We start from the raw sequence: 13605 nt of genomic DNA on the forward strand, positions 1-13605 counted from the left end.
GTAAGAGATGTGTGGGGTAGTGAGTCTTTGTGGTGGGGGTGGGGGTGAATTCACAGGGCTGGGAGATGGAGGACATCGTGTCCCCAGAAGTGCCCCGGCCCTGCTCCCTCAGGCCTGGATTGCTATGGCTCATGTTGGATTCATTATGTGGCCCCTGTCCTCCCACAATCCTCAGGAGGCTCACCCTCACGGCACTCTGATACCCTGACGGAGTCTCTGCTCCCTACAGCCGAACCAGAACAGAGCTCAGACTGTCGGTTCCCTCCTTCCCTTCTGCTCCTCCTTCTCAGTGTGCTTGATGATGAATTCTTCTTGGCCCATCTGTTTCCCTGGGTTCTGCCCTCTTCTCACTTCCTACACTTCCCCAGGGGTTCTTATCTCCCCTGTGAGGTCTGTTACCAGCGAAAAGCTGATGCCTCTCAGGCGGTCTCTCTCTAGTTCAGGCTCCCTGCTGGGCACTTCTCCTGGAGTCCTCAGACTCACCGTGCCCAACCTGGAGCCCGGCCCTCCTCACTGCCACCACTGTCTGCTCTCCTGGGTGACGGTGCCTCTGCCACCCATCGGTCACCCAGGCAGGACGCTTGGGGTCAGCCTGAACTCTCGCCTTCCCACTCTCCCCAGCTCTGGGAGGTCCCCGCACCTGTCAATCCTCTCTCTCCCTCTTTCTCTATCTCTATCTTTATCTCTTTTGAATGTTACAGTTTTTTGTTGTGGTGGTGGTGATGGTGGTAAAATATAAGTAACAAAATTTACCATTTTAATCATTTAAGTGTGATTTTCTGCAGCATAAGTGCACTCATATTGTTGTGCTATCATCGCCACCAGCCACCCCCCCCCCAGCTGAAACTGTCCCCATTAAGCACTCACTCCTGTCCTCCTCCCCCCACTCTGGCCCACAGCAGCCACCATCCCCTCTCTGACTACCCTGCGTGCCTCATCATAGTGGGATCATACTTTGTCTTTTTGTGACTAGAATCCTATCTCTTTAACATCCTATGTATCTGCCTCTCCTCTCCCATTCCATGGTGCTTGCCTTTTTAAAAATCTACGTTATCTGCCTGACCTGTGGTGGTGCAGTGGATAAAGTGTCGACCTGGAAATGCTGAGGTCGCCAGTTCGAAACCCTGGGCTTGCCTGGTCAAGGCACATATGGGAGTTGATGCTTCCAGCTCCTTCCCCTTTCTATCTCTGTCTCTCCTCTCTCTCTCTCTCTGTGTCTCTCCCTCTCCTCTCTAAAATGAATGAATTTAAAAAAAAATTAAAAAAAAAATCTACGTTATCACAGCAGCTACCCAACTGGTCGCCCTGCCTCTGTTCTGCTACTGTCCCGTCCCACTAGACCCAGCCATGGGTCTTTGTGAAAATCAGTTCTGATGCTGCCCCCGAGCTGAGAGGCACCTTCAATAGCCGTGATGACAGACAGAGAGCAGACTCCCCAGCCTCGAATTTGAAACCAACCCAGCCACTCATCCCTGAGCACCCCTGAAATTTCTGTCCTCTGGGTCTGCTCATGCAGTCCTTTCAGCCTGGGCCTCCCCGGCCTCGCGCAGTCTGAAGTCAACAAGTAGCTCAGAGCACGGCCTCTGCACACGGCCTCGCGCAGTCTGAAGTCAACAAGTAGCTCAGAGCACGGCCTCTGCACACAGCAGCCTGCCTCTTTATCTGCAAAGGTGGCCACTCCACTGTCTCCTGAGCAGCCTGGGAATGCAGTGCTTGCTCGCCCTGCAGGGGAGACTGAGGATCCCACCCTTCCCACCCTTCTGGGCCCCCAGGCTGGGTGGGTGAGGGCAGCAATCACAGTGACCAGCTCCCCATCTCAGCACGCAGCCCTGGCCTGAATCCGAGTCAAGGCACCATGACGATGGATCAGCCAGGAATACAGTCAGGAGCAGGGGGACAACCATATTCTATCCCAGGCCAGTGACCTGCAAGATAAAATGATCACTGGCCCTGCATTGGGAAAGGGGGTGGGGTAGGTAGGGGGTGAACAGGGTAGACAGCAAGTAATGGAAGTTTTTTGTGGGTGGGGCTTTCTCAATGTTTATGTTTTAGAACTGAGTCATGAAATAAGACGCAATAATTATATTGATAACCACCCCAATGTGTAGAGAACTTTGCTGCTTATAAAACAACAACCACTTTCAGGACTGCAGATTTATGTCCCCTGTAGCCTGGGTGTGATGTCACCCATGATGCCAACCAGACAGACAGGGAGAGGGAGACAGCCGGACTGAGAGAGCCAAGCTCTCCCAGCCACCTGGTTCCCAGTGCCCTACCTTCTCGCATCCCCAGGGAGCCCCTGCCTGGGGCCTGGCGCCCTCCCCGCCCTGCCCTGCCCTGCCCCGCCCTGCCCCGCCCTGCTGCTCTCCGGGCATGGCTGGCTGCAGAATTGGCCAGGTCTAGTGCAAAATAAGACTGTGGGGTCTTTTGTTCAAAAATAGAAAAAGTGCCATTACAGGTACTGAGACATGAAGTTTTTCCTTTCTGTCATGGTCTCTCTCTTGTCATAGTGTTTTTAAAATGTATCATTTAATGTCACTATCTACACAGGTACCCGTGTGCTGCGGACTCTGAGCACGGAGTTTGCCTCCCCTGCCAGATGCAGGCCAGACATGCCTGCCCTGGCAGGGGGCCGAGCAGTTGGGCCAGGAATCTCCCCTTCCCAAAGGCCACTGCCCGACGCATGGAGATGGGCGGTCCTCAGGTACTACCATCTCTGTGCCAGGACACTAGGTGCCTGGATCGGGGTAGATGGGAGGTTGGCCCTGCTCAGTTGCCAGCAGAATGCACAGGGGGCAGCGAGCCCCAGTGGCAGCTGGGGAGGGTGGGGAGGGGAAACTGGTGGGACTTGGGGGTACCAGGAGGTAAGGCAGATGGAGACTAAGAACCCATCTGCAGGAAGAAAAGAGGCCGCAGGAGGTGAGACCCCCTGAGAGCAAAGGTTCCAAGCCCTGGTGCATACCACTGTGTCAATGGCAAGTCACTTAAAAATATAAACCCAAAGATAAAATTCATAAATTCAAGAAAGCCTCTGCAGAGCATTTAACCAAGCACAGGCCCCTGAGAAATGTCTGTGTGCACCTGCACAGCCTACAACCAGTTCCCAGCCCTCTTTCCAGAACACCTACCCTGAAGGCCCCAGGGCCAGGCTCAGCCTTGTCTCACCTGAGATTGTTCTTTTCCTCCCTAGTATCTTGCAAACCACTGGAATCTCTGGTCTCCAGGGTCTGCCATCAGGAAACAGAGGTAATGGTAGAAGGAACACTAAGATGGGAGTCAGGGGACCTGGTTACAAGTCCTGACTTTGGTTGAAGATGTTGCTGTGTGACCTTGAGCAAGTTGCTCTACCTCTCTGATCTCAGTTTTCACAATGTAATTCATTGAATTAGTATTTATTGAGGACCCATTTTGTGCAGTGTGGGCTTTTATAGGAGAAACAGAAATCAGTAAGAGAGTCCCCTGCTCTCAGGAAGAGTACAGGAAAGTTAGGAGGCTAAGACACACAGAGAAATCCTTGAGGTGATGTCACATACACTGTCCCTTCATCTACTACCCTCAGAGTGGGGGACAACCTGGGTCATTATTAGCCCCACTGTACGGGTATGAGCCTCCTGTCGGGTCAGCTTGATCAAAGGTGAAAGCTTGGACTAGGGTCATGCCAACCTGGGCTAAAATCCCCGCCCTGGCTCTCACTGGCTTGGCAGCTTCGGGCACATCACTTAGTGCCTCCTGGATTCATTTGTAAAGTGAGTGTACAACAGGGACCTCTCAGGGGGAGCTGTGAAGCGGAAGTGAGATAAAAGATGATGTGGTTCAGAATGCTGGTTTGTACACCCCTGCCCCAGTCCCACGAAGCACTGGCCCAACGAGCCCACCCCAGAAGCACTGGCTGCACTGAGCAGCCGTGAGAAAGGTCTGGGAGTTCTCAAGTGACTGTCCCCCCAACGTAAGTCAACAGTGTGAGGCATTGGTCCCAAAAGTCATGATGTTACTTCAGCTGCATTTATGAAATTTCAGTGGCTAAAGCAAGGTCTTGGTCTTGCTTGGCTTCATGCTGGAGCTCAGCTCTGGGCTCCCACTCTTTCATTGGGGAGATATTTTTCTTTTTTAAATAAGAAATTGCTTATATACAGTCAAGTGGGCAAATCTTAAGAGGACAGCTGACTGAATTTCCTCATATGCATACACATATGAAAACACCACTTTCTTATATACCTCCTTTCCAATCCCTCTCCCTAAAAGGTAACTACTATTCTGACTTTTAAAACCACGGATCAGCTTTGTCTGTTTTTGAACATCACATAAATGGAAAAGCACAGCGGATATGTGGCCACTAGGGAGTTGACAGGATGAGATTTTAGGCCCTTCAAGACCTGATTCTATTATGAAAAACATGTTTTTGGGGCCACTGAGTGGACAGGATGGGGACTCAGAGACCAGCAGTCTTTAAAGGATGGTTTGGCCTGTCGCGTTTGTTTTCCCTGGCTGATCTCACTCTCTCAGTCATATGGGAAAGTACCTTCTGCAAAATCAGAGAAACTAGACACAGGGACGCCATCACTCTCTGCAGTTGCTACAAGCTCTGTCCCAGGGCACACTGAGCCCTGAAGGTCCACAGGCCCATCAAAGTTGTCAAATGGTTTAAATGAGAAAGGCCCAGTGTGTGTTTTCATCTTGCATTTCTTGAGGTTATCATGGTGTCTGGGTCACTGCATAAATCGTTTTAAGCAACAGGGTTCCAGGAAAAGCCTGTGAAATCATCTCTCTGCCCCAATTGGCCTTTCTGACCACCTGCCCTGTAGACCATGCCCCTCTCCATCCTATGGCTTCTCCCCCGTCCCTTCAACTTCCCTAGTTCAGGCCACCGTGAGCACTCATCAACCTCTGTCTCTTCCATGTCATCTTTCTCCAGCCCAGCTTAAAAGGGTTCCAGCAACCAAGTGTCCTCATACAAATGGGAGAGGTCATCAGCGTTCTGCCATCAGACATCATCTTATTGGACCCCACCCCCGCTCCAAGATGGAAAGCTGCCAGAGGGCAGGTAACCCTGTCCCCCGTGGTCCAACACAAAGTCCTATACCTCTTAGGTGCTGAAGGCAGATGAGTTGAATAAATGGACAGAACCCTAGCAGGATTATTCATTCTGATAGTCACAAGTGAAAACCATTGACAGTTAAAAATTGGCTTGTAGAAAAACTTGTGGAGCTCACATCTACTTTTGTTCTCTGTTTCACAAACACAAACTTGATCCCTTTGCCTCCCAGCAGGTGTTAACATAAGCTATTCCTTTATGGAAAACCAATATGAAAATTAGCACTAACAATGCCAAAAGGTAGATGGCACATCAGGGAAAAACATCTGCTGCTCATTGAACAAAGGGCTAATTTGTTTAACAGACAAAGATAAAAGTCTGAGGCTTGCCAGTGTTCACAAGATGTGGGGAGACCAGCATTCTCACAGTGAAGAGCCACCTACATTGTACACCCTCTGTTAATACAAGTTCATTCACATCTATTCAAATGCATACACCCTCTCTTAAATTGAATTTACTGGGGTGGCCCTGATTAACACAATTACATAGGTCTCAGTCGCCCAATTCCATAACACACTTCTGTACAGCATATTGAATGTTCACCCCTCCAGGTCAAGTCTTTGTCCATCACCATTTATGCCGCTATGCCCTCCTTCTCCTCCTCCCTCCCTGCAATCACCACAGTGTTGTCCAATGCACACACCCTTGGACTCAGCAATTCCACTTCTATGAATTTATCCTGCCAGTTTACTCATTGACTTGTACAAATATACACACACACACACACACACAAATTATCTGGTTATTACCTATATTAATAAAAATATTGGAAACCACAAAAGTGTTCATCAGTAGGGTAATGGGTAAATAAATCTAGTGTAGATTTTAATAAAAACACTATCTTTCTTTTTTTTTAAAGATTATTATTTATTTATTTATTTACAGTGAGAGAGTCAGTGAGAGGGATAGACAGGGATAGACAGACAGGAACGGAGAGATGAGAAGCATCAATCATTAGTTTTTCGTTGTGCATTGTGACACTTTAGTTGTTTATTGAATGCTTTCTCATATGTGCCTTGACCGTGGGGCTACAGCAGACTGAGTAACCCCTTGCTCGAGCCAGCCGAAGACCGAGGTTCGAGACCCGGAGGTCACCAGCTTGAGCGAGGACTCATCTGGTTTGAGCAAAAAGCTCACCAGCTTGAGCCTAATGTCCCTGGCTCGAGCAAGAGGTTGCTCGGTCTGCCGAAGGCCCGCGGTCAAGGCACATAAAAAAAAAAAAAAAGTCTTTCTGCCTCAAGTCTTTTCTTCTGTGCTGCTGTTAAAGGATCTTTGTGAGACATAGCTATGACTGTGTTGTTCCTCTCCCTTCAGGGAATCCCCATTTCCTACCATATTCCTTAGCATTGAACACCAGGACCATCTAAGATCAGGCCCCAAGCCACTGCTCTAAAACCATCTCTTGGCACTTACACAAGTTCTTGTCATGGCACAAGCGTATACACGTTTATGCCTCTCTGCCTTTATCCCTGTTGTTTCTTCTCCCTGGATGCTGTTTTCTCCCTTCTGAACATGATGACTTAAAATTACCCTCTAAAGCAATGCTCTTATTGCCTCACCTGTGCTCCCACAGCCCTTTGAATGGGCTTCAGAGGACCACTATAGTGTGCGATAAATTCAATCATCCACCTACATCCTTATCTCTGACTAGACTGATATCTCCTTGGGTCCAAGGTGGTTAGTTTTTGCTCAAACCAGATGAGCCTGCACTCAAGTTGGCAACCTCGGGTCTCGAACCCGGGTCCTCCGCACCCCAGTCCGACGCTCTATCCACTGCGCCACCGCTTGGTCAGGCTAAAACACTATCTTAACGCAATGGCCAAGGGAAAACTTTGGGATACCTAGTGCTCATTTTGGTGCTCAAAGTGTGATCGTCTATGTATGCAGGATGAGCACACTATTATGTGTTTATTAGAGCTTATTAGGAATTATTAAGCATATTACCTAATAAGCTTATTAGAAACAAGAAGCTTATTAGAAATTCAGAATCTCAGGCCCCTCCAAAGCCTACTGAGCCAGACTCTGCATTTTTTCAACTAGATCCCAAGTTATTCCAGTGCTAGGGAAGCACTGATATAGAACACAGGAATCTCGTTTCTCAAGTTTACCAAACTCTGGAGAGCAATTTGGTTTTTCTAAAATAGACACACCCCAACTGGATGACCTGGACCAGTTCCTATTGGTGTCCACTGTCCTATCCACAAAAAAGGGAGTAATAAGACCTGCTCATTATAGGATTACTGAGAGTTTCAAATGAGCTCATGGATTTGTTCTATTTATTGTGATGGAGCTGACAGGGGCTGCGGAGTCAGTGGAGACTAGAGGAGGTGCAGTTTCTGCCCTCACTAGGCTGATGGTTTGTGGGATAGGGGGACATGTGTATAAACTGCTGGACGTTGTGTGACTGTCATGGTCATCACAAGGTTCTCCTATGCTTACTCTTTTACTCATTCATTCATTCATTCATTCAATGCAGTCATTTATTAAAACATAAAGTGGCTAAGCAGAAACAAATGAGCCATAAACTCTGTCCCCAAGGAGATATCAGTCTAGTCAGAGATAAGGATGTAGGTGGATGATTCGATTTAGAGCACACTATAGTGGTCCTCTGAAGCCCATTCAAAGGGCTGTGGGAGCACAGGTGAGGCAATAAGAGCATTGCTTTAGAGGGTAATTTTAAGTCATCATGTTCAGAAGGGAGAAAACAGCATCCAGGGAGAAGAAACAGCAGGGATAAAGGCAGAGAGGCATAAACGTGTGTATGCTTGCGCCATGACAAGAACTTGTGTAAGTGCCAAGAGATGGTTTTAGAGCAGTGGCTTGGGGCCTGATCTTAGATGGTCCCGGTGTTCAATGCTAAGGAATATGGTAGGAAATGGGGATTCCCTGAAGGGAGGGAAACAACACAGTCATAGCTATGTCTCACAAAGATCCTTTAACAGCAGCACAGAAGAAAAGACTTGAGGCAGAAAGACTTTAAAGAGGCTCTGACAGTAGCTCAGGGGAGAGATGGCAAAGCAATGGATTGGGGTAGTGATTGTGGGGACAGAAATGAATAGGAGAGATATTAAGGGAGGTAAAATTGGCAGGGCTCTTGACCAAATGAATTGGGTGGGAAAGGAAAGGGAGGTTTCTGGCCCAGTGTCTGGGTGAAGGGTGTTATTGTTGACCAAAATGAGGGATAGCAGAGAAGGATTGGGTGATGATGAGCCCCGCTCCGGGAGTACTGGTTGTGGGTGCCCTTGGGATGCCCTATTGGCTTTGTCCAGGAGTCACAGGAGGAGAGTAGTCCCGCCTGGACACGTGAGTTTGGGAGTTGTTAGTTTATAGGAATGCTTGGAGCCATGGGAATGAATGAGATTGTAGGAGGGGGCGCAGTGAAAAGAGAATAGGGTTGAGAGTGGCAGCCACATTTAAGGACTGGCAGGAGAAACGAGTCCATGTAGGAGGCTGAGTGAGGCCAAGAGGCATTTCTGCTTCCCCAGTTCCCAGGGGCATGGGCAGTGAACACCTCAGTGGCCACAACTCAGCATCCCACAGACTCATCTCCAGGAATGGCCCCAGGGTCACCACCCCAGGGGTCCCAGAGTGACTCGTGGCTCAAGCTAAGGACTTTGAGAAGAAAGACTGAGACAGGGACATGGGCTCGGCTTGCCCCCCTCTCCCTCCCATTTTCCTCCTCATGCACAGTAATGTCACAAATCTGCTTTTCTCTGAGAAAAAAACAAGAGGATGTAAGAAAAGGAGAAACAAAAGAAATGTTTGAGTTTAGTTTTTTTCCGTTTTGTTGTTTTTTATCAGACAAGGACCAGCGCCTCCCAACGTCGGATCAGACCTCCCAGACATGTCCTAGGTTGTCTCCAATGAACTCACTCTTTCATTACCATTAAGAGCAAAGACAGTCAGGTCCTATCATGAGTAACCAAAGGAGGATTTTACAAAACAAAGCAATAGAGAGAAAATGGCTCAGGAAGAATTATGCTATCTGATTCATGTGTTTTTTTTTTTTTTTTTTTTTTGTAGAAACAGATCTGTGCCTTTAAACTGATAATGGCTCCTCGCAGCCAAACAATTGATCTATTTGGTGTTCTGGCTTTAAGTAAAAAGTGAAATGGCCTCTTTAGAAATGTTGGCAGCCTGGCTGGTCCATTAGTAAGGCCAAAAAATCAAAACATTGACGGGAAAAGGCCATTATGACTGGGCTCGGCAGGAGTCATCAATAGATGATGTCATTTCAGAAATCAGCAAGCCGAGGTCACGAGGCCCTTGGGCAGAGTCAAACTGCCCTTCATGGCCCATCATCACCCTCCTTTGCAGATACTGAAGTCTGCCAAGGGGACACAGGAATCTGAGCCAGGACGGGCCTCATTTTATCCTCTCTTTGCTCAGCCTTATTCTAGGGGAATGTAGTTCTAGAGCCTGTGACATCTGGCAGGTTATTCAGGAAGGCCCTCAGTCCTCCCATGTGCACAGCCCTTCTATTCTCTTTTCATCCCCTTCCCCTCTCCTGGTCCTTCTCTGCCGCTTCCCACACACCTCATCGCAGAAACACCTGCCTCCCCTCTGTGCCCTGTCTCCATCTCCTGGTACCTTCCCTCCCCTTTCCTTTCTCATCCAAGCTTCTAGAAAGAGTCATATGCTGTCTCCACTTCTTCAGCTGCCATTAGTTTCTGCCTCTTCCCCTCACTAACACTAATGATATAATCGCAGGTACCAAGCACTGGGCTGAGGGTTTTGCCTGCATCATCACCCTCAATCCCCACAGCAACCCCTATGAAACGGGTGCCGTCATCCTCCCATTGTACAGAGGAAAAACCTGAGGCTCAGAGGGACAGGCAGGCTCACTAGCCCCACTAAGGCAGTAGCAGATCCCATTTTTGAACCTTTTGAAATGCTCTGGCCAAAGTCACCTGTGACTCCTTGCCAGTCCTGGTGGCCCCTGCCCAGTCAGTCCTCATCCCCTCTTTGTGCAGCAACTGGCACTGCCACCCTCTCTCCTACCTCGGCTGTTGGGAAGTTACTTTCTCCTACTCTTTCCCTCCTCTTCACAGAATGAGTTCCGCCAGCTTTCATTCCTGGCACCTCACTTTTCTCATACTGGAATGTCTTTCAGGAAACTCCAAGCCCTTTTGATTCCAGGTCCACTGGAGACCTTCTTGCCCACCCCTCCTGGCTCATGGTCACTCTAAGCGGGCGGCAGAGATGGGGCTGGAGCCAGGTGTCTGAATCTACAGGCGAGTCTGCTTTTTCTTACTCAGAGCTGCCACCATTACTTATTCCCTATTTTTGTGTTTCTGCTGAGCAGTAGGAAGCAGCCCTACCCTGGAGGAGGGAGAAGGTGTGAGACCCTGATAAGGTGGGCGGAGGCTATTTTTAGAGAACACCCGCTTTCCACCATGGCTGGGAGGAACTCAAAAGCCAGGCAGTCAAAACAGGGGTTCCATTCTCTGCCTGTTGGTTGCATGACTAGAATTGATGAGAACTTTACTATTTGTCTCCATTTCCCCTTAATTCTATCTGTGAGGCTTTGAGATGACATTAGAGAAAATACATAACAGAAAGTAAAGTAGAAACAAAAACGAAACTTCAGGATGAGGGTGCTATTGTCTGAGCAAGGGGAAAGTCTTAGACAACAGCAGATCAAAGAAGAGGGGGCACTGGTGGGTGCTCACTGATCCCCAACACCTGCCTTAGCAGCAGGAAGGGTGGGGAAAAGAAAGGAGAAGGGCTGGTAGAGACTGCAGACCTCCTGGTGTGTCCAGCAGCATGTGACCTTGAGCAGGGGGCTCTGGGACCCTTCATGGAGAACAAAATGGCTGTCACCCCTGGGAGAATTCTAGATGGGGATTTCTATGGTGCTCCCGCTGAGAGCCCAGAAATTAGAGTAGGGTCTGGTTCTGTGATTCAGGCGCAGAAAAGCTTTGGCCAGATCATCTCCAAAAGTCTAAAAGGGTGAAGGTCCAGGCCAAGTGCAGGGTCGGTGATAGCAGAAGGGGTGGGGTGTGGGGGTGTACCTGCACCGCTTGGAGGCTGCCTCATAATTACTGTATGGGAGGGGAAATGAAAGCCAAGGGGCAGCTGGACTGCAGCCTCTGGCCCTGCCTAGTTCTTTGGGTCTAAGGCTTTTGAGTCACAGTCTGCTTTGTAAAGGTGATGGCGGCTACCTGGCATGATACCCTCATTACCGCAGAGCGCGCTCCCTGGAGGTGTACGGCCCAGGCTAGAGGGTCCTATCAGGTCCCAGAATCCGATCTGAGTCGGAGACATCGCCCAAGTGTCTGGTTTCCGCGCCCGCTGCCATGTGCGCCGCTGTGTCCCCCGCATCCCGGCTGGAGCAGGTGAACAGGTCGGGAGCATGGCCTGCTGCTCTCAAGGCCAGGCTCCTAGCTTTGTCCCGGGAACCGAACCCCGTCCCAACAATGGAGAAACTGAGTCCCAGAGAACGGAGAGGGCTTGCCAACCCTGTGAGTTGGCCACAACCAGGGGGCTACAGGCTCCTTCCCGCTCCACCGTGGTGCGGAAGGTGTGTATCGTGGACTTTAAATCTCCTCATTTCCCTCAGTTTGGAAAACTTTTCCTGCCACATACAGGCGCAGCCCAGCCCCGGTTCCACGCCCACCCAAGCACGTACGCCCCCACTGCTGCCCCCAAACTCGCAGAAGCCGGAGGGGCGGGCGCACATCGGTGCGGGCTGCGGCGGGCACCTGATCCCAGCGGAGCCCAGCACGCCGGAGCCAGCAGGGGAGACCCCCAGCCCGGCGTGGCGCTCCTCTCCCGGTTACAGACGCGGCGCCGCGGTCCAGAGCGGAGGGCGCCCGAGTCAGGGCCACACGTGCCCAGGGGCGCAGACCCGAGCGTCTGACTCCGGACCCCGAGACCCGGCTCCCCGGCCCCGGAGGCAACCCGAGGCGGCAGCTATTTATAGAGGGAGCCACGCTCAGTCCCTTTCGGCGGCGGCGACAGCTGAATATTTTGCCCAGATATGGCTGGGGTCCCGGCGCTGGGGCAGGGAGCCCCGCGAGCGCGAGGGGGACCCCCGGCCGGGAGGGGAGCTTACCGGGTTGTAGAACCGCAGGGGCCGACACGGGTGCGCGCGAGCGGACGAGCGGAGCGCGGGGCTGGATGAGCTCCGGTGCGGCCGCAGGCGGACGAGCGCTGTGGGCTCCGGGGGTGGACCGCAGGGGCGGGCCCGCTCCGAGCTGTCACCGCGCCCCGCCCCGCCCGCCGCTCTCTCTCTCCGTATCTCTCCCTCCACTCGGGGGCGCCGGGGTTCAGCGCGTGGTCCTCAGCCCGGGAGCTACACCCGCAGGGGGCAGCGCGGGACAGGGGCCGGGACGCCCCGAAGCTTAGCTCTGCCGACAAGTGGGTGCAGGTCGCTCCTCAGTCTCGGGTTCCCCGCTTGTACCAGGAGTTAAAGCGATGGTAGTTATGTGGGAAAAGGTGGGTAGATTCTTATTCTTGAGGGTCTTGAATGGTGCAAAGCCAGCCAAGCAGCTGCTGCACCTTTACTTGATTGAAGTTTCTTCTATGGAACCAGCGAGGTCTGGTATGAGCCGAAGCTTGAATAACCATCCTTTTGTGAACATGTGGTTTCAACAGAGCCGAGTGCATTGTACTGAGAGAAAGCAGTGTCCAAAATAACTACCTAAAAGAAGTCTCAATTTCTTAAAAGGCTAATATATTTTCCAAAACAAACCACTTGAACCCAAACAAACTTTAAGTGATTTAAGTTTTAAAATGGCTCATAAAAAGAAACAATTGGTATGGACAGAAGGTACAGAAGGTAAGGTCTCTTTGGATTATTATGGGAAAGTTTCTGGTAGGGACAAATAATACCAGCTCTTTTTAATTCTGGTGGTATAATTACTACTGAGAAACACTCATGTGTCTGTTTTTTAATCTCGTTTTCCACTAAAATATATTTCTACATTACAAAAGAGTTGTAAGAGGATGCTCTTCTCAAGGTGTTGATGCCATATATTTTAAAATAAAGCAATGATTTAACAGTTCAGATTTTTAAAGTTTAAAACCATTTGCTGTGGAATCTAACATTTAAGAAAAGTGCATACAAGGCAGGTGTGCAAGTCCACAAGAATTTGTATCTCTGAAACATCTGTTGCAACCACCATTCATTCAGTCAAGAAACAACTTGGCCAGCAAGCCCCACAGCTTATGCCCTTCAGGTCACAACTCCCTCCTAAAGATGATTCCCTTCTTGACTCTTAATGGAATCATTTCCCGGCTTCTCTTCCCTCCACATTTGTCTTTATTTGTTCTACTCTATGTTGTGAAATTATTTTGTTTCATATGGCTGTCGTTTCCTCTCATTGCTGTAGAGGCTTCCACTGTACACCACAGTTCTTCAGCATCCATCTTACTGTTAACGGAGAGTGAGGTTGTTTGCAGGTTTCAGCTATTACAACTAGTGCAGCTGCAAACAGTCTATGCCAGCATCCTCCTGCACAAGTGGCACACATCAACAGCCCTTGGAATGAACAAAAATGGAAACATTT

At 50.0% G+C, this 13605-nt stretch overlaps 1 protein-coding gene across 1 annotated transcript in view; it reads right to left on the reverse strand.

Annotated features, from left to right (window-relative positions):
* TMOD1 (tropomodulin 1) overlaps positions 1-12256 on the reverse strand; it is an 86955-nt gene extending 74699 nt beyond the window's left edge. Inside the window, exon 1 of the mRNA XM_066256694.1 lies at positions 12150-12256. The gene's annotated coding sequence lies outside the window, so the exon portion shown is untranslated. The remainder of the gene's footprint in view (positions 1-12149) is intronic.
* Positions 12257-13605: the final 1349 nt, after the last annotated feature.

The sequence above is a fragment of the Saccopteryx bilineata genome, chromosome 2 (genome assembly GCF_036850765.1).
Source record: "Saccopteryx bilineata isolate mSacBil1 chromosome 2, mSacBil1_pri_phased_curated, whole genome shotgun sequence".
Lineage (NCBI taxonomy): Eukaryota > Metazoa > Chordata > Mammalia > Chiroptera > Emballonuridae > Saccopteryx > Saccopteryx bilineata.